This window comes from Phascolarctos cinereus, unplaced genomic scaffold (assembly GCF_003287225.1).
Source record: "Phascolarctos cinereus isolate Bilbo 61053 unplaced genomic scaffold, phaCin_HiC Scaffold_4;HRSCAF=312, whole genome shotgun sequence".
Lineage (NCBI taxonomy): Eukaryota > Metazoa > Chordata > Mammalia > Diprotodontia > Phascolarctidae > Phascolarctos > Phascolarctos cinereus.
Window position 1 is genome coordinate 421,610,671 of NW_027555847.1, and position 25,433 is coordinate 421,636,103.

Here is a 25,433-nt window from a genome sequence, read left to right on the forward strand (position 1 = left end):
GTTCTGAGTCCCAGAGCCAATTTTTTCTAGAGGCTGGCCTTGAATTTGAGTCTTTCTAATTCTATCATTCATTCCTCTTTGCTATGTTCCTTCTCCTTTATCAATAAAAATTTCTATTTTGGTTAAAATGTTTTACTTGGAATACATACTTTGTAGTCTTTTAGCATCCCCTGGAATTTTTTAAGTCTTTATTCTCTCTCATCTCTCTGCTGTATTTTTCACTATTGACTATATTATCCTCCTGAATTCTCCTCTTTCTGACACTATTTTCTCCCAATTATCTTCCTACGTGTCTGTCTATGCCTCAGTCTCCTTTGCAGGCTCCTCGTTCATATCAGATTCCCATTTGTGAATTCTCCCCAAAGTTCTGAATTCAGTTTTCTCTTGTCTCTCAATATACTCTTTTAGTTACCTCATCAGTTCCAATCCTTTAATGATCATCCCTAAATAGATGTGTTGTCGACTATTCTAAAATTTTCAGTCTGTCTTCCAACCTTCTCATTCAGCTAAAACTCCTCTCTGTAATGGCACCAGTCATCTCTTAATTACCAAATTTAGTGGTCTTTTGTCAATTCTTATCCCTGAACTCTTGTAGCATTTGCCACTCTTGTTTACCCCTTCCTAGCTACTCACTTCTCTGTAGTTTTTCTTTCTGTTTTGTTTTGTTTTAGTTGACCCTTTTTCTTCTTCTTATCTGTCTCACCACTGCTTCTCAGCAGCCTTCTCTGATTCTTCATTCATGTAATGTCCACTAACAATGGGTATCGTTCCAGACTGTACTGGACTCTTTCCTCTTTTCATTGTGTACTATCTCACATTGCTATGTTGTCATCTCCTGTGTATTCAATTAAGATTATAGGCAGATGATTTCAAAATCTATTTGTCCAAATTCAGTGTCTCTGTTGAGCTACATTGACACTTTTCAATTGCAAATTAAAAGTGTTAAAAACAAGTTATTATATTCTGCTCTCCCCAGATTCCCTCTTTTAATCTTTCCTATTTCTGTCAAAGGTATCACTATTTTTCCAGTATCCTAGCTTTATAACTTTTACATTATCTTTGACCACTTATTTTCCCTCATCCCAAATATCTAATCAGCTACCAAATTTTGATGTTTCTTCAATAACAAGATTTCTTTCATCTTACCCCTTCTCTCTATTCTTATGGCTACCACTTTAGTTTGGGTCCTAATAACTTCTTGCCTAGACTATTGCAATGGTTTTCTAATTGATTGTGCTGCCTCAAGTATTTCCTTTCCTCGGCACATCTTCTAAATCATTGCCAGAACAATATTTCTTAAGTATGGATATGACAATAAACTTTGGTTGCTCCCTATCACCTTTAGAATAAAGTACAATTTCTTCTGTTTAGGTTCAAAGTCCTTTACTTAGCCAGAATAGACCTATCTTTCAAGGTTCAACATACATCTGAAATGTCATTTTCATAGGTACTACCTCTTGTAAAAACTAACTCAACAGATGCACATTAGCAGTTCTATTCTCATGCTCTGTTTTTCCAGATTTTTTTTTCTCTCTCTCTCCTCTTTCCCCTCAAGAACCTTCTAAGTTCCAGGCACAGTGCTATAAGGATATAAATACAAATAAAAAGAAAAAAAAAACACAATCATTTCCCTCAGGGAGTTTACAAACTAATGGGGAAGGACAACACACAGAAGGAAGTTGAAAAGAAAACTAATGAGGGTGGGAAAGGGATCATGAGTTAAAAAATAACAACAACAACAACAACAAGAGTACAACTGATAGGAAATTGGAGAATTCTGGTGGGCCCTATCTTAAACAAAGGCTCTGAAGCCCATGGTTCTGCCCTCTAGTACTAGGGTCCAATCAGAGGATCAAAGGAGACTGAGATGATGTGAGTACCAGGGCTAAGTGAGTCTTAGGTGATATTGAAATTTCTTGATGATGAATTGTGACCCTGAACAAACTATATAAAATTTGGCTCAGTTTCATCAACTGCATGTGAGGGATAATTATAGTGACTATATTTCAGGGTTGTTGTGAGAATTAAATGAAGTAATATCATGCACACACATATACATATATATTCATATATAACTTTTGCATATACATATAAAGACACTGAGATAGTGAGATACTGTAGGTATAACCATGTATATAATATATAGTTACACATTTTAAACATATATGTGTATACATGCATAACTAAAGTAATTATGTGTGTATTGGGATTACTTGGTGAATAAAGAGTTAGTACAAGAGAAATAAAGCCTGTCCATCCTTTCCAGCTCAGACTGCCAGAGACATACTACTCTATAGTAAACTATAAGAGTTGATCCAACCTCCTTTAAAACTATAAGACTTACAGCTGCCATGTGCAAATGGTACTTGTGATTCCCTGAACAGTTGTCATTGTCACCCAGGAGTTATCCTTAGCATCCAATTGTAAGACATCACCATCAGAACTGAGTTTTTGGAAGACAAGGCACAAAAATTGAATAAATACTCTCTGCAACTCAGAGCTGCTGGGCAATGTGGGCAGAAGATGGATGGTCCACAACAGGTTCTCTAAGCTGCTACTATGTCCTGAGATTGAGTGGGGTGACCGTAAGTACTGAAAAACAAAAGCATGCTCTGAGCACATTCTCAAACCTAACCTCGAGCAATATAGCATAACTGTCAAGTTTTGGGAAGCAAGAGAAGCCACAGTGATCATTGAAAGAGTCAATCCTGGCAACCTTCAGGACTCTATAATTGCACCAGTAAATCATAGAGTAAAGCCTCAATTCATCATATCTTCACTTGGTGGCTTTCATTAGACAAGGTAAAAGGGGAAAGGGAGCTGTTTTGTGGGAAAATCTTATCTTACGTGGGCAATGAGATGAGCTGAAAATACCAATGAATTCTTGGAACCACAGAATAATTGTTATTAGAAATAGAAAGATGCTGAGAGGTAAGCTAGTCATTTAGAGGAAAGTAAACTGAGGCTTAGATACAGGTGACTACACAGAAAGGAAATAAGGGAAAAAAAGTAGGGGGGAAGGAAAGAAGAAAGGAGGAAGAAAGTAAAAGCAGATGAGGAAGGAAAATAAGGGAGGGAAGGAAGAGAGAAGGAAGAAAGGGAGGAAAACATTTATTATGTGTTTAAGATGTGCCAAACACTGTGGTAAGCCTTTTACAAATAAAATTTCATTTGATCCTAACAACTTTGGAATGTAGATGCCATTATTATCCTTTTATAATTCAGGAAACTGAGGGAGGCAGAGGTTAAATGATTGCCAGATAGCTAATAAGTGTCTAAGACTAGATTTGAGCTCAGGTCTTTTTGAATCTAGGCATAACACTCTATCCTTTGTACCACGAGCTGCCACAATCACAGAACTAGTCAGTGGCAAGTGAAAACTTGATTTTAAGTCTTAAGAATTTGTCTATCATTCTTCTCACCATGTCATGATGCATAAATATGAATGCATTGTAAAATGAATCCTAATTAGTTCAGGGGTTCAAATATATCAAGGGATGTGTGTGTATGTATGTGCATGTGTACATGCATTAAGGCAGACCAAGTAATTAAAATGAAGTTACTCTTCACATTTACTGTTGTTGTTTTGGAATGATTACATTCTTTTTCACTGAAGCAGTCTCTTAACCTAGCAGTATGTGAAAGAAGAAAATTGTAAGGAGGGAAAATATAGCGCTTATAATTTTAATTGTGACAAATGGAAATTTTGCAAATAAAATTTAATTCTTGAGCTCAACTAATTCTTAATATTTACATGTAAGACATACTCTTGTTTCTCAGAAAAATATATGCATGTATTCCTTTATATAGATTGTCCCAAAAGTCTTATTTCAAGTGTAGGCTTTAATAACTTCAGATATATAAATACTACAAAAACAATATTTGAAAAGTTAATTATTTAAGTTTACATATTAATATGTTTCTTACTAAAATTCAATGTAACCACACTCTTATGCTATGCATTGGTCTAGTTTATTTTTGAACTTAGTCAAAACATTCATCAGTTGCAATTTAGTAAAAGATTGCATTTGTAATTTTAGCCTTAAATTGTTAAAAAAAATGAGGTTTAATGCAAGTATAAGACATATGATGTTATTCTACAAAAACAAGTGTAATATAGAACAGGTCTCCAACATGTTCAAGGAGGAGAACTTTTTTTTTTTTTACCAATCAAATGGTCTAAGAAAGTATCATTCAAAAATGATCAGACACAATGACAAGGTGTACTGTCTTATTAAAATTAACATTTATAGAATACTACAAAATTCACAAAACTAAGTATATAATGTTATAATAATACATGTTAAACATTATTTTGTTAAACATAAAAAATAAACATCAAACTTTCAAAATACATTTAATTTTTTTTTAGTATTCATACTCCGAAATTTATTAAAGCATAAAACTTCACTAAGACTTATATTTGGAACATATTTTAGGAGTTCACAAAAATATACATTCTGGACACATATTTATATTTACATGGTCATTAATAGTTTCTTTGCCTATTTTAGGTTCAATGATTAAGCTATTCTTTGTAATTAAAGGTTACATCACAGAATAAGAAAAGGAGGACTGTACTGGGGGTAAGGAGATCTGAGTTTGAAACCTGCCTCTGACTCACATTATCTGAATAGCCATGGAAAAGTTATTTTCTTTCTTTGAGATTCAGTTTCCTTATCTGCACAAAATAGATATTCTTTTTTATTTTATTAACTATACATGTAAAATTTAACTTGCCATATGTGAATAAAATACAATATAATTGGCAGTTGTTATCAATCAAAGGCTAATCACTGAAACTCAAAAATTGTTTTATTTTTTTAATGATAATATTTTAAAAATATACCACATGCTGCCCTGCCTTCTTAAGCAGAAGACATAGAATAAAAATTTAATCTTTTTTTAAGAAATGACTGCATATAAGTATTATGATCAAATATATTTTTCTCCAGGTAAAGATGGCATGGCATATTGGGCTAATTCCATACTAGTTCTAGAACATACAGAGGAACTTTTTAAATAAAAACTTTTCATGCCACCCTGCTTTCATGGTATACATATCTCTCTTACTCTATCTGCCCATCTAGTCCCTGTGAGAAGCAAGACTTTAGCTGTAGGAAGAGAAAACAATAATAAGTAGTAATAATTCATAAGTGGTGAAGGGAAAAAGTCTAGTGGACAAGCATTCATTAAATATCAACATATTCTGGACACTGTTTTAAGTGCTTATCAGAGGAAGGAGTGGGAAAATGATAAACATAATGGAGATACTTTGTCTTAGTTTCTGGAGAGCACATGCAAGCTCATCTGCTCCACTATTAGAAAACCAGCTGCGGACAAAAACAATCAGAGATTTCTGCCAATGAGAAGGTAAGGCTTTTAGGAGTTTCATGTCACACTGGATTTCAAGTTTTATTCCCCATGATGTAAGAAGTCCTTAGTAACAAGTTCCCAAGTCCTCATATAAAAAAACAAAAAAAAAACTGGACCAACTGGAAGTGTGAATCTGATATGAAATAGGAATTTTGTTATATCATTTATGAAGAGTTTATCATCTAAGGCAAGAAGAGAAGTTGTGGGCAAGCTAAACAAACTGAGATTACATCTTCCCCATAGACTCCCTGAATAGAGAACAGCTTATTGCCTGTGGATTTGGGGGATCTAGGAGAGCAATGAGCACATTGCTCTTGAGATAAACATATATATATATATATATATGCATATATATGCATGTATGTATATGTGTATATCTATCTATATCTATCTATCTATCTATCTAAATTGCTTTTAATTTTTCTGTACTAAGAATAAAAACTAAATGTTCCTGTCTCTGTTCATGCCAAAGTGAGTGGTTTAGGAGAGAACAATACTGGTACCTATCTTACAGGATTGTTTTGAGGAAATATCTTGAAAAATTAAAGCACTATGAAATACAACAAATTCATGGAAGAGATAGCTTTTACCTAAAGTAGGCAAATTTGATTCTGACTTGGCAAATCCAAAAACCTACAGCTTCATGAATAGGCAGTCTCTATTGCCCTGGAGAAAGCAATCAAACTGAAGGCTCCAACTAAAGGATTAAATCTTTAGCTTATTTGTCCATCAGAATAGAGGTTGATAACTATGATGCCGAGCACATGCAGCACAGATTCAGAGCCTTTGTATCAAACAAGACCAAGGTAGAGGTTCATAGTGTCATCTGGTGTTAAATTATGCATTCATGTTATATCATAACGGTAGCTTTACAACTTCAGAAAGGAGTTACTGTCCTGCTACATAAAATATTAGTACTAAATCTGAAACAGCCTTCTTGTGCCCAGTAAAATCATCACCATCTTTATCAACACTCTGACTTTTTGATTATCACTCTAAGCATTATTACTTATACATCAGTAAGCATGTTAATTTACTAGTCAGCTTCAAACTACTGTCAGCCTCACTTGCAATATTGTTTTTCCCTTTGGAAAAGAGAGAGAGTCACAGTTTGAGCCCCTTGCTGGGCAATTCAGCTTAATGCAGCAAAAGGCCACTTATATCAAGGGATCTGCTTCCAGTTCTGAAGTCATTAACCAGTTTTTATGCAAATATATTATTAGGTAAAATAACTTATAGGGGGTCATTAGTACCATAGGAACAATTATATAAATGAGTGATTGTTTGAATGATGCTTAGCAGAGGTTAGTTTTTGTTCTTTGTTTTGTTTTTTTTTTGTCTTTTTGGGGTATTTTTTTTTTAGTTTATGCTGCATCATAAGTATAAAGCTCCTCATGTATAAAGTGCTCAATAGACAAAAAATTAATTAGCTTAAGTGATTTTGGTAGGGAAGTTCTAATATAGGGATTTTTTACATACATACATACATATATATATGTATATATATGTATATATATACGCATATATATGGGTACATATATGGATACATACGGATATATGTGCATATATGCATAAGAGATATCTATATCTCCATTATGTATTTATATGTGTATGTTTATATATGTATACATATATGTAGGTCCCTCATTATATCTAAATATCTATATCTACATCTATCTATCTTGTTATTAAGATCGTGGAGTAACTAAAATATTCTTCCCTCTATGCAAGATTATTTAGAATTTGATGGCCGTTGTAACGGTCATATATTCTTTGATTAGAGAAGAAGATTAGAACGCTTCTAAAAACCTGGCCTACATAAAATTCATAATATATAGTCAGGATAATTGCCCTTTAATCTCTCATTGCCTCAGTTTTCTCACCTGTGAAATGAAGAGCATACTATTAGTTAGCACTACCCATTTAACAGGTTGTTGTGAGTAAAGTGCCTTGCCAATTTTACTGTACTATAAATATAAAAGTTCTTTTATGATAGGTGAGATAAATAAGGATCCATGTTTAACCCAGTGAAGGGAAAAATAATGGACCAAGCATTTTATTAAGACCCTATTATTTGTCAGGTATCATGCTATAGTTATTTTACAAATATTATTTCATTTGAGCCTTAAAACAATCCAGGGATGTAGGTGCTACTATTATCTTCATTTTAAAGTTAAGAAAACTGGAAAGAACAGAGGTCAAGTGACTTACCCAAGTTCATATAGCTAGTAATCATCTGAGCCCAAATGTGAACTCAGGCCTTCCCTATTCCACTTATATCCACTGCACCACACACATGCCTAAGAAAGAATTGGTATGAACTAATGTTTTGAAACTCTTAAAGTTACTTAGGTAATTAGGAATAATACTTTAAAATGATTAGAAAGTACATATCCCTTAAGAAGGGGGCCTCTCTTCTAAGTCTATACCCCAAGGAGGAGAACTAGGAAAAATATATATATATATATATACATATGCATATATGTATATATGCATATGTATATATATATATGTTTATAAAATATGTGTGTATATGTATGTATATGTATATATACACATACATTCACAAAAAAAAAACTTTAGCTTTAGCAGACTATAGGAAACAAATTAGATCCCTAAAGATTATACAAGCTGTGATTTATGAGTGTAATGGAATATTACTGTATTTTAAGATGTCTGGCATAGTAGTTCCCTTTGATTCAAGAAGTCACGGGTTGAAGTTCCACCTCTAAAAAACTAGTTGTATGATATGTTCTATGATGAGTTCCATAAACTGATAACAACTCTTGCCTCATCCAAAAACATTTTAAAAAGAGGAAGAAAATAATTCAGCCATGTGAATATTTATACGAAATGGTAAAGAATGAAATAAGAAAAACCAAGAAAACCATACAGACAAAGGCTACAGAAGTGTCAACAAATAATAATGTAATTGAACACTGTGTAATTATGGTGATCAAGTTTGGAGTCCAAGTATTCCTCCTGAGGGTAGAAGTTGTCAGATAGGAAGGCACTAGCAATAGCTACAACATAGCTGCTTAACTGACTGAGAGGCCAGTTGCAGAATTCAAAGAAACCTTTTTTCCTATTTGACTGGGATGGAAATGGTCATATAACAACAAAAGAATTGAGGATTGTAATGGGGCCAATTTAATAAAACTCCATCAAAACTTAATTAATAGATAAGATCAACAAAGTAAAAACTGATATTTCTTCTAATGTTAATGTCACAATTGACCTATTTCTGACAGAGATGACAAGAAAAAATGAAAGACAAAATGAAAAATAAACTAAAAACAGTAGTCTGTGTCTTTGAGAAGAATGGAACTGTTTATGGTAAATTAGCAAAATGTTTAGGTAAGTTTGAAGAACTTCATTGTTCTGCTGACTTAGAGAGAGGTTAGCAGATCAAGTGATAGATAATTCAGGGTGGTTATAAAGACTTCATGTAAATAATGACAGCAAATGGAAAACATTGCATATATTTTGTGAAACTTCAAGTATGATACTTTTTATTTGCTTTCTCATTATTTGTAACATACCTTAAAAAGGTCTTCCTCCTTACCACCAAAAAGATAAACATCTATAGTAGTTAGGACTTCATTCCTCCATGTTTTTTTCCCTTTTATCTTACTGTTATTATCCTGAAACTTTATTTTGAAAAATTGATTAAGTACCACGTAGCTTATTCTGCATATATCTAAGCTTTTCTGCACATCTGAACTTAGAGGGCATTTGTTAAATGAGGTGTGGAGGGTGAACAATGAAATTACTGAAGAAACAAAGGTTCAAGCTTCTGAGATTTTTTGATTTATTATGTAATGCATGCCAATTGCCTAACAAATTGGAACCAGCCACTTTCCTCAGCTTTGGCACTGGACCCTGAATACAGCAAGAGACAGATTTTTATACATTAAAAACAATCAAATAAGACCAATTGATTAAAAGGAAACAACACAATATTAGGTAATCTAATTTCTAATTGGATGAAAGATTAGAGACTTTCCAAGTTGGGGATGTGGAGAGCAAATGGTTACAATTCCCTAAATTTAAAAAAAAAACATATTCCACTTCCCCCATGTGTCTGTGAACAATCAAAGAAACATAGAAACAATAACTTATTAATCACTATGCAGCCAATTTTCAGATTAGGTATATGAGATGTTGAAAATGTATAATTTTGAGAAAACCCCTTGCATCAGTCTTTGGATGTGACTGGGTTTTCTGTTCAGCATAAACTAGGTCCTTAGTTAATGGTCTCTAAATAACAGGTAGAGGTGGTCCAGCTTTCCAGCCTCCCAGGGCTAGGTTAAAATGATACCAAAATGGTTTTCTCCCAATTTCCACAAATTAATAGAGTGTTCTCACAAGACAGAGGTTGGCCTAGACACTAGACTCACAACTGAATAGAAAAAAAAAAGAACTGAGCTAGATCCAGAATTGAGTCAAAAGATGGAGTTAGAGTGGTTCACTCAATTGCGTCAATTCCCTCAGTTGCCTCTGGCATTATCTGGCCTCTTAATTAAAGAAAAAAGTTCTTTATAAGGTCTGCCAGTATTTGTTGTTGCTGTTGTTTTTGTGTGACTTTCCAACTCTGGAAAGGTTATGGACAATCAACAATATGTACTTAAAGTTGCATTATTGCAGAATGGATATTTTATCCAAGTACTCATAGACTGCTACTTTGTGTTTGCTACTGCTGGTCCTATATTGGAAAACATTGTCTTCTATTGTTACCTGCTTTTAAAAAAAATAGCTACTTGAAGAAAAACTGCTTGTGGCATAATTTACGTCAAATCGATTCCCAGTTTCTTGTTTGTTTTCCAATTAAAAAAATGTAATGGGAAAAAGTTTGGCCAAGTTTGACCCTAGAGAAATGTTGAGAAAATGGAACACTCTCCCTGAAAAGTTCTGGAATGTATTCACTGGAAGTTCCCTATTTATGTACCAGTACCATGTACCTTCATGGTTTCCCACATCCAATATCAAATATCCAATGGAATTCTGTGTATTACCATGAAAAAAAAAAGCTGATGTGGAGTTGGATGATCTGAGTTCAATTCCTGACTCCATGGTTCTTCAACGCTTTCTAGGTATATAACTTGGAGAATGTCCCTTAACTTCTTTCAATCTCATGTCCTTTGTCTATACAATAGGAATATTGTATGGTAGGAGTGAAATTGAGAATATTCCCTTCTCTATTTACCTCACAAGGTATTATAAAAATAGAGAATCAGATATTCTATATATATATGTATATAATATACATATATAGTATGTATGCATTTGTATGTATATGAATTTACAAATTGTTATATAAATATAAGGTATTAAAATAATAATTATTATCTCACTCTAAACATGTGCATGATACTTCACAAATTATGTGGAGATAGGTAAATAGCAAGGGGAGGAATGTCTCCCTAGTCATTGGATACGCTTGATGTGTTCTCTCTCTAGTTTTAATGAGAGCTTTGTCAGAAGTCAGAGGTAAGTTAAAATTAATTTCTATTTTTTGTACTTTATTATGCACAAATATTTGTATACCTCCTATTGCTCCCATTAACCAGTGTTTGTGGTCATTTTTGTCTTGTTCATTCAGACTTAAAGTAGTGGAATTTGAGTCATACCCTGAATGGTCTATTCTGACATCATAAAAAACGTCAAACTAAGAGATCCTATTTATAGTTGGCAAAGAAGGTATAAAGAACTATATACCAACTACAGTAGGTAGCCCTTTAGGATATACAAAGAAGGTTCTCCATCAACTTGATGGAATGATAGAGTAGTTGGCTGAAGGATCAGTCATACCCATATTAACCTTGAAGAAAAAAGCTAGCCAATTCTGTACAAAAAACATATAACCATCTCTGATATCCCAAAAGGGTACCAGCTGTGGAGGAAGAACTCAGTTCCTGAGAAAGAACTACTCTTTGCTTTTTTCCCTTTTCTTCTCTTCTAGAATTAAAAGTGAAGGTGGGGATATTTTTCTTGCTGACAGCCTGCTTCTCCTGGTCCTGGCATTTTAGCTCCAGCAATGGCTTATTGTAGCAGTACCACTTGCCTACTAAAATAAACCACTCCAAGCAAAGGGCAGGTTAAGAAAATATAGCTGGACTTGAGTTGACAGAAGTTGATCTTCAGAGAAGAGGAGAGAAATGCTGGGCAGAGATATTGCACCTGGGGAAAGCTTTATGAAGATATTGAGAGAAGAGAAAGGCCCATGAGGATCTCTTAGAGCCAGAGCTGTGAATTCCTTGGCTATCTATGCTCTGACTCCTGTTTTTCTCTTTTATTGTACATCAGAGAGTATCTTTACTTGAGGATAATCATAGCTTAAGATTGAATCTATGCAAAAAGATGGCAGAAATCAGTCTGGAGATGCTACATTGGCTTTACTGTAGTCAGTTCTATTATTTTGTGAAGTAATATAGTCAATGTCAGTTATAGAATATTTCCCCTCATTTGGTTATGCCACCCCTATTATTGTGCCTTAGCTTTAGTGGTAGATTCCCATTACTGTTTTGGTTTGGACCTTTGATTTTTGAAGTTAGTGAATTTCAATCAGAAAACACTTTCCACTAACGAAGGTCAAATCATGTGACTCATAGTAGTATAAGCAGCCTGGCATACCTGTGATGTATTGAGCACATACGTGGTCTCATAGCTAGCAGAATTTGAACCTCGTCTTTCTGATTCTGATGACAGTGCACTGTCCTCTATCATCACATCTCACATGAGGTCTTTCTTGTTTCCTCCAGTTGTTAGTGCCTCCCCAAGAACCATTAGCACATAAGTATTTAATAAATCCTTTCCCACTTCATGAAATCATTTCTATTCTTTTTGAAAACACATTTACATTTTGTTCTCCTCAAAAAAAAATGTAAGTCCCTTCAAGTCAAGGATTATTTCATTTTTGTCTTTGTATTTTCAGGGCCTATCACAGTTTCTAGAACATATTAGTCCCCTAAACAATCAGTCAACAGGCATTTATTTAGCACCTACTATGTATCAGTAAATCTACTAGGTTCTGGAACACAAAGGATAAATGAGATGGTCTTTGTCCCTGAGGATCTTATAGTCTAGACAGTGAAGAGAACATGTCAAGCCTTTTTGTAAGAGGTAAAAATAATAGTGACAATTTTTAATAGTACCTACTATGTGCCAGGCCTTGCACTAAGTACTTTCCAAATATTATTCATTTGGTTCTCGTAGTAACCCTGTGAAGTAATTGTTATTATTATTCTCATTTTACACCTGCAGAAATTGAGGTAAAGAGAAGTTGAGTCATTTGCTTCATGTCACACTGCTAGTAAATTGTTGAGGCTGGGTATGAACCCTCATCATACTGATTCTAAGCCCACTTCTCTATCTGTTATACCACTTGGGATAAGTCATACTTGAGTTGAGGCATAATAGAAACCGGAGATTCTAAGAGTTTAAAGTTAGGATAGAGTGTATTTCAAAGCATAGGAGACAGTCTGTGAATGCGAAACAAAGTGGGAAATGGACTGTTATGTAGAAAGAATGATAAATACTATACTATATTATACTATGCTATACTATACTATACTACACTTATACTGCAAATGGAGGTGACCATCATCAACTGAACCTGGAATGGTAGACTGGGACCAGGGTGTAAAGGGCTTTAAATGACAAATATGGAACTTCATATTTGATTGTAGGCATAATAGGCAGCCCCTAAAGGTCATTGATCAGGGAAGGATCATGATCAGAATTCTGCTTTAGGAAAATTATTTTAGTAGCTCTGTGGATGATGGCTTAGAGTGGGAAGAGACTCAAGTCAGTAAAATGACTTTAGAGACTGATTTAATATTCTGGTGGGAGGTGATAAGGGTCTGAAGTAGCATGATATGAACAGGGTAAAGCTGGATGCTGATTGGTTATTAATGGAGTTCTGTTCCCATGGAAATCATGACTTCTTTGTGGCCTGGCTTGCAAATGATGTTGTTTTCTGGCTGTCTTTCTTTTTTTCAGTTTCTAAAATCACTCACAAACTTTTAGAGATTTTGCCACTAAGATTCATTGACCATGAAGCTTCTACCACAGTTTAATCCTTCACGAATTAAAGGAAGGCAGGAAAATGAAAAGAATACTTTCAGGACAGTGTATTCTTTGTATTCAGTTTCAATTAAAAAAACATAAATGATTACATCATAATCACAAATTCTCATTGTTTGGGTTAAACTTACACATGCCACGTATTTAAGTTGATTCGAAAGAAAAGTATTTGGGGATTTGGTATTCCAAAGACTGCTTATCTTTCAGCTTGGAATTATTTAATGCAATGATAGAAATAAATGTAAGCAATGGTATACTAAGGCATTTAAGTACTTTGTTTTGTTTCTCCCCTTCCCACCCTTTTATGTGATTTCTTGTAGAAAGAAACTCAGTATGAGAAAATTTCCTCTGCCAGTGAAGATTTGCAATTACTTTGAGGCAGCTGATGGTGAAGCAGTTAGAGCACTGGGCCTGGAGTTAGGAAGACCTAAGTTTGAATGTGGCCTTACTTATTAACTGTGTGACCCTGGGCAAGTCACACAACCTCTGTCTCCCTCAGTTTCCTCAACTGTAAAAAGGGAGATAATAATAGCACCTACCTGACAGGGTTGTTGTGAGAATGAGATAATATTTGTAAAGAGCACTTAGCATAGTGTTTGCATATAGTAGCTGACATATAAGGTACTATATAAATGTATATTACCTTCTGCTTTTCTTCCCCTACTACATATAGTCTTTGCTATGTATAGTCTTTAATAGTCGTTTGAGGAAGTAGGAAGTTATGTGACTTGTCCAAGGTCACACAAGAATCAACAAGACCTGGTTATTGATTGGCTATGTGGGATAAGTGAGAGTGAGGAGTTGAAGATGGCAGGAAAAGTGCCAACATGAGGGACTGGAAGGGTGGCGGTGCTTTCATTAGAGGCAGCAAAGTTCATAAGGGTATTGTGAAAAAAAAAAGAGTTCCATGGTAGACATGTTGAGTGCCTATGGTATACTTAATTTGAAATGACCATCAGATATTTGATGATGTGCAACTTGAGCTCAGGAAGGAGAATAGTTATATGTCAACCTTTGCCCACATAACAGTCTTTCAAATACTTGAAGATAGTGTGCCCATCCTCTCTTCACTCCTCTAAGATAAATATATCACATAGGTCCTTAAGTCAGTTTTCCATAGTAAGGTTTCCAGCACCCATATCATCCTGGTTGCAATCCTCATGATGCCCTTGAGCTTGTTAAAAATGTGGCAGCTAGAACTGAACAGAGTCCTTCAAAGGAAGTATGGCCAAGGGAAGTATACTAGATGAGGCCTATGTTCTCCTTCCTTGTTTTAGTCATTAGGCTTCTCTTAATGTAGCTGAAGTTTTCATTAGATTCCTTTGGCTACATGGCTTACGCTTATATTAAATTTCGAGTGAAACAAAGCCAGTAGACCTTTCCCCACATGAACTGTTGTGTAGATATGACACTTGTATCAGCTGATTAGGTGTTGGCTGTTGTTATTGTTATTATTTGTTTTTAAACCCAAACATGAAGCTTGCACTGACTTCTACATTCCATTGTATAATTTGGTCCAGTGTATTAGCCTTTTGAGATCCTTTTGAATCCTGATTATCATGCATATTTTAACTTCTATCTAAGTGTTAGCTACAAATTTGATAAGTCCTTTTATTGTTGAGGGAATTTTTTCTTTTCTTTTCTTTTTTTCTCTTCTTTTTTTACATATAGTATTTTATTTTTTCCAATTAACATCCATTTTTTCTAAGATTTTGTTTCAAATTTTTCTGTCTTCTTCTATTCCTTGCCCCCTGTCAAAGACAGCAAGCAATCTAATATAGGTTATCTGGACTGCTCCCTAAACCATCTTGAACCCCAAAACCTGAGAAAGGCCTAAAACCTGGATTGGCCAATCAGGAAAGATATTTTGGCCTACTTTGCGCTTAACCTACCATAATGCTTTGCATGTTCTGGCATAAAAGACATGCTTTTCTTTGCTGTCTGAGTGAACACAAAATGTTCTTTCCTGTCTCAGCAACTACAAGGCCAGATGAAACTAACCAGGAACATTCTTCTGTTTATGACTACTAAAGACAAGGCATCTTGACCCAAATGCTATCTTGAATGATGAGACTTTTTTAATCTTGGTATTCTATAGACACATGTTATGATATATTATGTCACATTAATGACAGAGAAACAGACATCATGGATGTATAATTTCAATTGACACCTTGACATTCTCCTATCTAATTGTATTTACAATCTCTCCACTTAAGAAATTCCTTTCTCATATTATGGTTAACACATATGAGACTATAATTTTAGCTGACATAGGCATCCTTAGCCAGGAAGGAAGGGAGGGGTGAGAGGGAGTTACTCTGAATATATAAAATCCCCTTTGTCTCTCCATCCTTGGGTTCATTGTTTACAATCCACTACCCAATATATCTCTATATGCATGTTCCACAAGCTTTGAGAGAAATAAACATACACATGCAGCCTAATTTTGTTTGTCTTTCTAAGAACAAACTTAGTAATGGGTGACAGTTACATATGTAAAATCACATTAAACATATTTCCACATTAGTCATGTTACGAAAGAAGAAAGAGAACAAGAGGGAAAAACTATGATAAACAAACAAAAAAAAACAAAAAAGAAAGTGAAAATGGTATGCTTTGATCTGCCTACAACGTCTATAGTTCTTTCTCTGGATGTGGATATCATTTTCCATCATTAGTCTTTTGGAATTTTCTTGGATCACTGTATTGCTGGGAAGAGCCAAGTCTATCATAGTTGATCATCGCACAATGTTGCTGCTACTGTGTATAATGTTTTGGTTCTGGTCACTTCACTCAGCATCAGGAGGCAGCTGTTTTTCAAAACCTAAAGTTACTATATAAAGGTTAGTTATTATTGGAGTTATTAGTAGTAGTAAAAGAGAAAGCATATTATGACAAAGTTGAATGATAAAGTTGGATACTACATTGTAGACTGTTACGAAGCAAATGAGGGAGAGTGGGTACAATTTACGTCTCCACACAGATGGTTTTCAGATTTATTTATTCAGTTCTAAACTTTCTCCTAATCTTCAGTCTCCTATCATGAACTGCTTATTAGGCATGTCAAAATGATGTCCTGGAGACACCTTAAATTCAACTTATCTAATACCCTCTACTCTTCTAGACTTTCCTATTATTTTCTTTTTTAATGCTTTTTTTCCTATTATTTTCAAGGATAATATCATCTTCTCAGACACCCAGGATCCAAACTTCAGAGTAATTCTTCACTCATCATTCACACTCACTTTACATGTCCAATCTTTTGCCAGTTGTTTTCATGTCTACTTTCAGAATATCTCTGCAACATGCCCTGCACTTGCATAGCTGATTTTTCCTTCTTTGCACAGAACTACTACCTGGTAGAGGTCTTCATTATTTCATGCCTGGATTATCACCATCACCTTCTTATTGATCTGTATGCTTGAAATCTCTCCCCATGGCAGTTCATTCTTCTTATACCTGCCAGTATGATCTTCCTAAAATGCATGTCTAATCATTTCACACACCCCAACAAATAATAGTAATGATAATAACAATAAAAATAACAACAATGATAATAAATAGCATTTGCATAGCATTTTAAGGTTTGCAAAATAATTTAAATTATCTCATTTTCATCTTCACAATAATCCTGGGAAATAGGTGATATTATTACTCCCATTTCACAGATAAGGAAACTGAATCAGACAGAGTATACTTGACTTGCATAGAGTCACAGTGGTACTTACTAGCTAGTAAGTATCTGAGACCAAATTCAAATTTAGAACTTCCTGACTTTAAGTCCTGCCACTCTATGCTACCTAGCTGCAGTAAAATTCAGTGGCTCCCCATTACCTCCAGAGCTAATCATAAAATATAGCTTGGCTTTTAAAGTCTTTAACAACCTAACTCCTTCCTCCTTTTTCAGCCATAGAAAATGTGCAGTAGAGAATCATTTGGGATAAAGAATCAGTTTGGGAGAAATAAAATAATTGTTGCTGTAAGGACAGAATTAAGATTGGGTATTATATGCTATGCACATCCAAAGAAAGAACTATGGAGTCTGAATGCAGATTGAAGTGTACTATATTCACTTTTTTCTTTCTTTCTTTCTTGTGGTTTTTCCCCTTTTGTTCTGATTTGTCTTTCACAACATGATAAATGTGGAAATATAACTAATGTGATTGTTGTGTGTATAAACCAGGCCTGCACAACTTGTGACCCACTGCTTAGAGGCATGCCAGAGGATTTCCTTTACATACAAAGGATGTTTTTCTCTACATTTTTTGTAGGTCATGAAATCATTTGGTTTGCATAAGTTTAAGTTGCCCACAGGCCACAGCTTGAGCAGGCCAGGTATAACCTATATCAGATTGCTTGCTGTCTTGGGGAGAAGGGAAGGGAAAGCAGGAAGAGTTTGGAATACAAAATCGTATAAAAGTGAATGTTGAAAACTATCTTTACATGTAAGTGAAAAAAAAAATAAAATACTATTAAGTGGAAAAAATTAAAAAAAGAAAATAAAGATTGGATATTATACACACATATAGATGTGTATATATGTGTATTATATGTATGTATGTGTATATATGTATATATGTACATACATATATATATAAAATTAGAGTTTAGATTGAGATTGGATATTATACATGTATATATATATATATATATACATATATATACATGTATATGTATATATATACACCTAATATTATATATGTGTATACACACACATATTCCAAACTCAACTGTGTCTTCACAATAGCACAGAAGGAAGACAATTATTTTACTTGTGTGTCTATGTGTGTGTGTATCTATGGATGGATACATAGTGTAGTCAAAACAATTTTTTTAACCATCATCCAGCAATATTCAGTAGATTATGAATAGAGAAAAAGGAAGTGAATGTGGGAAAATATAGTGTTGGGATTTGGCAAGATATGATCAGTGATAGAAAAGGAAGCAAAGGATTTGAGAGTAGAAGAGAGTTTAGAGTCAAAGTGTTTCATCAGGGTTTATAATGGAGAAGGGAAGAGAGTCTGGCCAGAGTAGGTTGACGACCTAGGAAAAAATTGAGGGGTGGATGAATGTGAGATTATGATGAGGACAAAAAAAAAGTGTAGATGGAGAAAGAGGGAGGGGGGATAGAGAGAGAGAGAGAGAGAGAGAGAGAGAGAGAGAGAGAGAGAGAGAGAGAGAGAGAGGGAGGGAGGGAGGGAGAATATTATCAGATAGAGGAATTTCAAAGTTTATGAATGTGAAAGGGCAATATTTGTGGGTGATATCAAGAACATGGGTATGACTTTTGTGCATCTATCTGTAGCTGAAGTAAAATAGAGTAGTGGGAGCTGAGTAGGTTGTAATATTGAGAAATAAGGATCTCTGAAGATACATTAACATAGATATTGAAGCCATGTAGTATGAGGCTAGGCATTAGAGGGGAAAAGGTGACTGAGAACCAGACACTGAAGTCATTGAGAAAGAAAGAATACTGTTCTGATGGGGATGGGTTTGTCAAGTAATGAGAGCTTCTGAAAAAAAGGACTGAATAATAACTTTGGATAGAAAGAAACTCAGAGGGGGAGAAGTTGTTGAGTGATACCAGCAAAGGGAGAAACTGGAAGTGGTTTTAAAGGTAAGAAGTATTTCAGCTCTCCTAATATGACGAGTGAGTCAGAAGGGTGTTATAGAAGGAGAAACCACTACTGAGGAGGATGGCCTATTCATGCTAATTCTTTAATTACCCAAGAACATATGTGGTTAATCTAGGCAATTTAAATTCATCAAAGACTATTAAATTGTTGCTTAAAATTATATTTTTCTTTCATATTATCTCCCATTTCATCATGTTTTGTCCTGTCCTTTATAGTGCAAAAGAAAAAAAAAAGGCATTCTCCTTGGCAGGGTAAAGAAACAAAATAGTAATTGAGAAATTTCTTCTCTCTCTTGTCAGTTGTTATGGTATCATGCTCCCATATACCATAAACAAATATTCTATCCCTTCTTTTATTCTTTTTCCCCTCTCAATATATCTAAAAACTAAAACTAAAACCAAACATAAACAATTTTGTTACTTTTATGTTTCCTTACATGTCTTACCTTATTTTGAGCTTTAGTGCTTCTCATACTGTTTTTCCAGGACTATGTCACATACTTACTTCTTTAAGGTACCTGCACTTACTTTCATCTTTCATCTATCATCTTTCATCTCTCTCTCTCTCTCTCTCTCTCTCTCTCTCTCTCTCTCTCTCTCTCTCTCTCTCTCTCTCCCTCCCTCCCTCTCTCTCTCTCTCATCTCTGTAGCTACTTATTTATCATATATAGGTGGCTTAGTTTCCTTTTCATTCATATTGATCTCTTCATACAACTACTTGCTTTCTTCTTCAGAACTATTTCCCTTTCTGTCATTCATGATCTTGATCATCTCCCATTCATTTTTTTTTGGTTAGGCAATTGGGGTTAAGTGACTTGCCCAGGGTCACACAGCTAGTAAGTGTCAAGTGTTTGGTCTGAGGCTGGATTTGAACTCAGGACCTCCTGACTTCAGGGCTGGTGCTCTATCACTGTGGCACCTACCTGCCCCAGATCATCTCCCAGTCTTATTGGGCTGATAATGACTTTAGAATTTTACTCTATGTAGTCCCATCTATCCTTCTTCTGAACCCTTTGAATTCTACTTTCTTAAAATCTAGAGTTCATGTTAGATTTTGCCCAGATTCCCTTTCCTATATCACAGATATAGGAAGATATAGTCACCTCTACCCAGAGTTCTGTCATTTTTATTCAATCACAAGTTCCTCCTTGTTGGTGAAAATTACATTCATATAATAATATTCCTTGTTGGGGCAGCTAGGTGGCGCAGTGGATATACATACACACACATACGTATGTGTGTGTATATATATATATATATATATATATATATATATACATATATATATACATATATATATATACATATATATATATATATATATACATATACATATATATATATATATATATATATATATATATATATATATATATTTCCTGTTGATTCGTCCACCTTCAGAAAGGTGAATTTATCATTTCAAAAATAAAAAAAAAATTGTAAGGTGCTGTGTTTGTGTCACCAAGATTTCTTAAACGTGCCTGGATAGTTGAAGTGCCCTGTCATACTTATCCCATTTCCCCGTGCTGACTTAGGATCTATTTTTCAAATCTGTCTTTTACATTACTTCTCTTTCTGTACTTTTGTGCTTTAGCATAATCTAATGATATAAGCATATATGTATGTTTTTCCCTATATTGTTCTTCACCCAAGTGCTACAGTACATTTTCCTGCTCTAGTTCTTGGATTTTCTACCATATGTGGACTTTCTTAATATACAATGCTATTAAGTGGAATAAAAGCAGTGACTTGCTTGAGCTCTCCACCAAATCCCTCCAAATACCTTTCAAAATGGCTCTAAACAAATTCTAGTGCAGCAGAACCCACAAAAAGACAGAGTGAAACAAATTTCCAGCCCAAGACAATCTAGATGGTTGATTGGAAAGATCTATTGCACCAGGCTGGAAGAGGAAAGCAATGCAGCATTGACCACACAGCCAAAGACCAGGCCTCAGTAAACTGGATCAGGCCTTTAAGGGACTGAATCAAAGGGAGCTGCGGTGGTTTGCAGACTTCTCAACCTACAAACGCAAAAGACAACTTAGATGGTCAGTAGGAAAAGTCTGTGAATATGGTGAGAGAGAGCATTTGTCCCAGCCCCAATCATGGCACAGCCCTGGGGTGTCAGCTGCTTCCTGAGCTCTCAGCCCACAGATGGAGAGGGAATTGAGTGGCTGAACAGAGGGCGATTGCAGGGACCTCTTTGATGGTGCTGAGGAAAGATTCTCTTGCTTTGCCCCTGATTGAATCTTGGTCACAGTTCTAGGGGGTGATCCTGAGGCAAGGAGGAGTGTTGGCATGGTGGAGCTTGTGGTGATGATACAGAAGGAATCTCCGCACAGTTCCAAGGCAGAAAAGAGTGCTTGTGGTCACTTGTAGACCAGAGCACAGGCCAGGAAAGGATCGAACACCTCACTTTGATTGTAACACTTTGGCAGAACTGAAAATTTACGGGTTCCTAGAAGTATCTCTGAAAACAGTGTCACAAAACCCCAAAGCTTGAGACAGTACATTCTTCACACTGGAAGCAGATTCCCACCTTAAAAAAGAGTTTATAACTCAAATAATTGGCTAGGATCATGAGCAAACTGTGCAAAAAATGTTAGACCATAGAATCTTTCTTTGGAGACAAAGAAGATCAAAACATACAACCAGAAGAAGAAAACAATGTCAAAGCTCCTACATCTAAAGCCTCCAAGAAAAATATGGATTGGTCCCAGGCCATGGGAGAGTTCAAAAAGGATTTTGAGAAGCAAATAAGAGAAGTAGAGGAAAAACTGGGAAGAGAAATAAGAGTGGTACAATAATAAATCATGAAGAAAATAAGTAAACAGCTTGCTAAAGGAGACCTTCAAAAAAAAAACACTAAAGAAAATAACATCTTAAAAAAAATACTAACCCAAATGGCAAAAGAGATCTACAAAGCCAATGAGCAGAAGAATGCCTTAAAAAGCGGAATTGGCCAAATGGAAATGTGAAATCAAGACAGCGTACAACAAAACCAAAAGAATGAAAAAATAGAAAACAATATCAAATATCTCATTAGAAAACAAAACCTGCAAAGTAGATCCAGGAGAGATAATTTAAAAATTATTGGACTATCTGAAAGCCATGATAAAAAAAAAAAGAGCCTTGACATCATCTTTCAAGAAATTATCAAGGAAAACTACCATGATATTCTACAACCAGAGGGTAAAACAGAAATTGAAAGAATCTACCAATCACCTCCTGAAAGAGATCCCCAAAGGAAAACTCCTAGGAATACTGACCAAAGTTCCCAGGTCAAGGAGAAAATATTGCAAACAGCTAGAAAGAAACAATTCAAGTGTTGTGGAAACACAATCAGGATAACACATGATTTAGCTACTTCTACATTAAGGGACTTCAGGGTTTAGAATATGATATTCTGGAGGTCAAAGGAGATAAGATTACAACCAAGAATCACCTACTCAGCAAAAGTGAGTATAATCCTTTAGGGGAAAAACAGACATTCAATTTAATAAAGGACTTTGAAATATTCTTGATGAAAAGATGAGAGTTGAATAGAAAATTTGACTTTCAAATACAAAACTGAAAAGAAGCATGAAGATGTAAACAGGAAAGAGAAATCATAAGGGACTTATTAAATTTGAACTGTTTACATTCCTGCCTGGAAAGATATTTGTAACTCATGAGACCTTTGTCAGTATTAGGGTAGTTGGAGGGAAAAATTATATGTATGTGTATGTAGATAGATAGATAGATAGATAGATAGATAGATAGATAGATAGATAGATAGATAGATAGTGGGCACAAGGTGAGTTGAAGATGAAGGGGTGATATCTAGAGAATAAAATTAAGGGATGAGAGAGGATTATACTGGGAGAAGGAAAAAGTGAGAGGTAGAATGGGGTAAATTATCTCACATAAAAGAGGCAAGAAAAAACTTTTACCATGGAGGGGGGGAGGTGAGAGGGAATGAGTTAATCTTATTCTCATCAGATTTGGCTTAAGAAGGGAATACCACACACACTTAATTGCGCATGTAAATCTATCTTACCCTTAGTGGGAAGGGGATAAGAGAGCAGGGGATGATAGAGGAGATGGCAGATGGAGGGAGGGGGTAATAAGAAGCCAATACTTCTAAAGAGGGACAGGGTAAAAAGAGAGAATAGAATAAAAGAGGTGGGGTAGGATAGGATGAAGGGAAATATAGTTTTTTCACAACATCACTACTATGGAAGTGTTGTACATGACCATATATGTATAACCTGTATTGAGTTACTTGCCTTTGCAATAAGGGTGGGTGGAGAGAGAAGAAGGAAGAAAATTTGGAACACAAAATTTAAAAACAAATGTTAAAAATTTTCTTCACATGCTACTGGGAAATAAGAAATACAGTCAATGGGGTATAGAAATCTATCCTGCTCCACAGAAAAATAGAAGGGGAAGGGGATAATAGAAGGGAGGAGATAAAAAGGAGGGCAGATTAGGGGAAAGGGTATTCAAAATGCACAGCACCTTGGGTGGGGGGAGGGATGACATGAGGAGAAAATTTGGAACTCAAAATCTTGTGGAAATGAATTTTGAAAACTAAAAAATAAATAAATCAATATGAAAAAAACATATATGCAATGGTATTTCTCCCATTCTACCTTTATGTTTCTTTTAAATAAGGTATGACCATCTAAAACTACATTCTACCAAGTCTCAGTGACACCTAAGTGGTCAAAGTCTCTTTTTTGTGTTTGGTCCTGTCATTTCTCTCAATTATTGCCTAAATTTTGGGCATTAGTGTAAAGGTTTTGAGGTTACATAGTTTATTAATGGGCCTTTTTCTTGAATTCTCTCCTTGGAGCTTCTGCATTTCTGTTTCCCTTCTTGTTCCATTTAATAGGTGACATTAGGGGGGAAGATACAGATCCTTTCCTGAACATTTATTTTAGCTTAAAAACCTCAATTAGATTAGAATGTTACCCAGCTAATATATTCTTATCAGACTTTTTTTTCCCTAGATGAACTCCATCTCTAACTTGGAATCTGCCATCATCATATTTAATCCATTGTCCAGAAGCCAATGTCCCATTCTCATATATCACATTTTTAACCAGTTTTTTTTAACTTCCTAAAACAAATTTTCTCTTTTACATTTTTTTTTTTGCCTTCAAGGGGGCAATAGTGAAGAAAATAAAAGCCTCTGAGGACTTCTTTTTCTTGACCAAGGTTTTGCAATTTTTGGCAACACTATTTAGGTTCCTTCTAACAATAATATTAGCGTCATATAATTTATCAGAATTGATTAGCTGTCATTCATTTTAATAGCTCACAGAAGTATCTCTGTTATGTCTTGTATACATGTTGCAGGATGACAAAATACTTTTTTATAGTTATTATTAGGTCATCAAATAGCCAACTCATTCTGACTGAGTAGGGAATTACTAACTAAAACTAAGTTGTGCAGAAGGTAGAGCAATTGATTAGAAAGATCTGAGGTTAAATGTGGCCTAAGAAAATTACTAACTGCATTGCTGAATAAGTCACCTAAGCTATGTTTACCTCAGTACCCTTATCAAACACTGAAATTCTGTAATTCTATGAAACTTTGAAAATGGCCACATATGCTAGTAATTCAATATTTGGAAGGTGTAATATGATAATGCTAGCAATTCAAAAGATTTTTTTTCTTTTGATGTTGCATAAGAATTTTTTTTTGTAAACAAAGCTCTCTTAACATTAGCTTTTCTAAATCTTACAAAATTAGCTATTTGTTTTTAAAAGTATTGGTATACTCTTTTTAGCTGAAAAAATACTGAACAGCTGGAGAAAAGGGGATTCTGTCTTGGGAGATGTCACTTTCAAGATATAAAGGATTGATCATGGGGCAAGATCAACATGTAAACATAAGCAACTTGCATTTTCTTCAGTGTATTGATTTCAAGAACACATCTGCTGTTTCAATGCAAGCTGATTAGATTCTATTGGTCCCAGAAGTAATATTTGGTTATTTTGAAATATAATATAACTGGGACAGGTTAAATAAGAGATTAGCATTGAACAAACTTTAATATGAAAGATATTTCTAAAGGGGGAAAATACAACTAAGTTTAAACAGGGAACAGATAATTTCCCAATCTGAAAATTTGCTTTCTTTTAAATGTCTTTATTGCCAGGATGATATTGTTCCTTCTTCACAATGTAAAACATCAAAAGTAAAGTGACTATATTAGAATCTTAGGGTACTTGAGTTTTGGGTTTAAGGATTAACTTTGTCTCTCATGAATTACAATGAATGATCCGTTTGTGGTTGTTTAATCTTTATAATCTACTGAGGCAATCCCAATTCCCTGTTAAAACA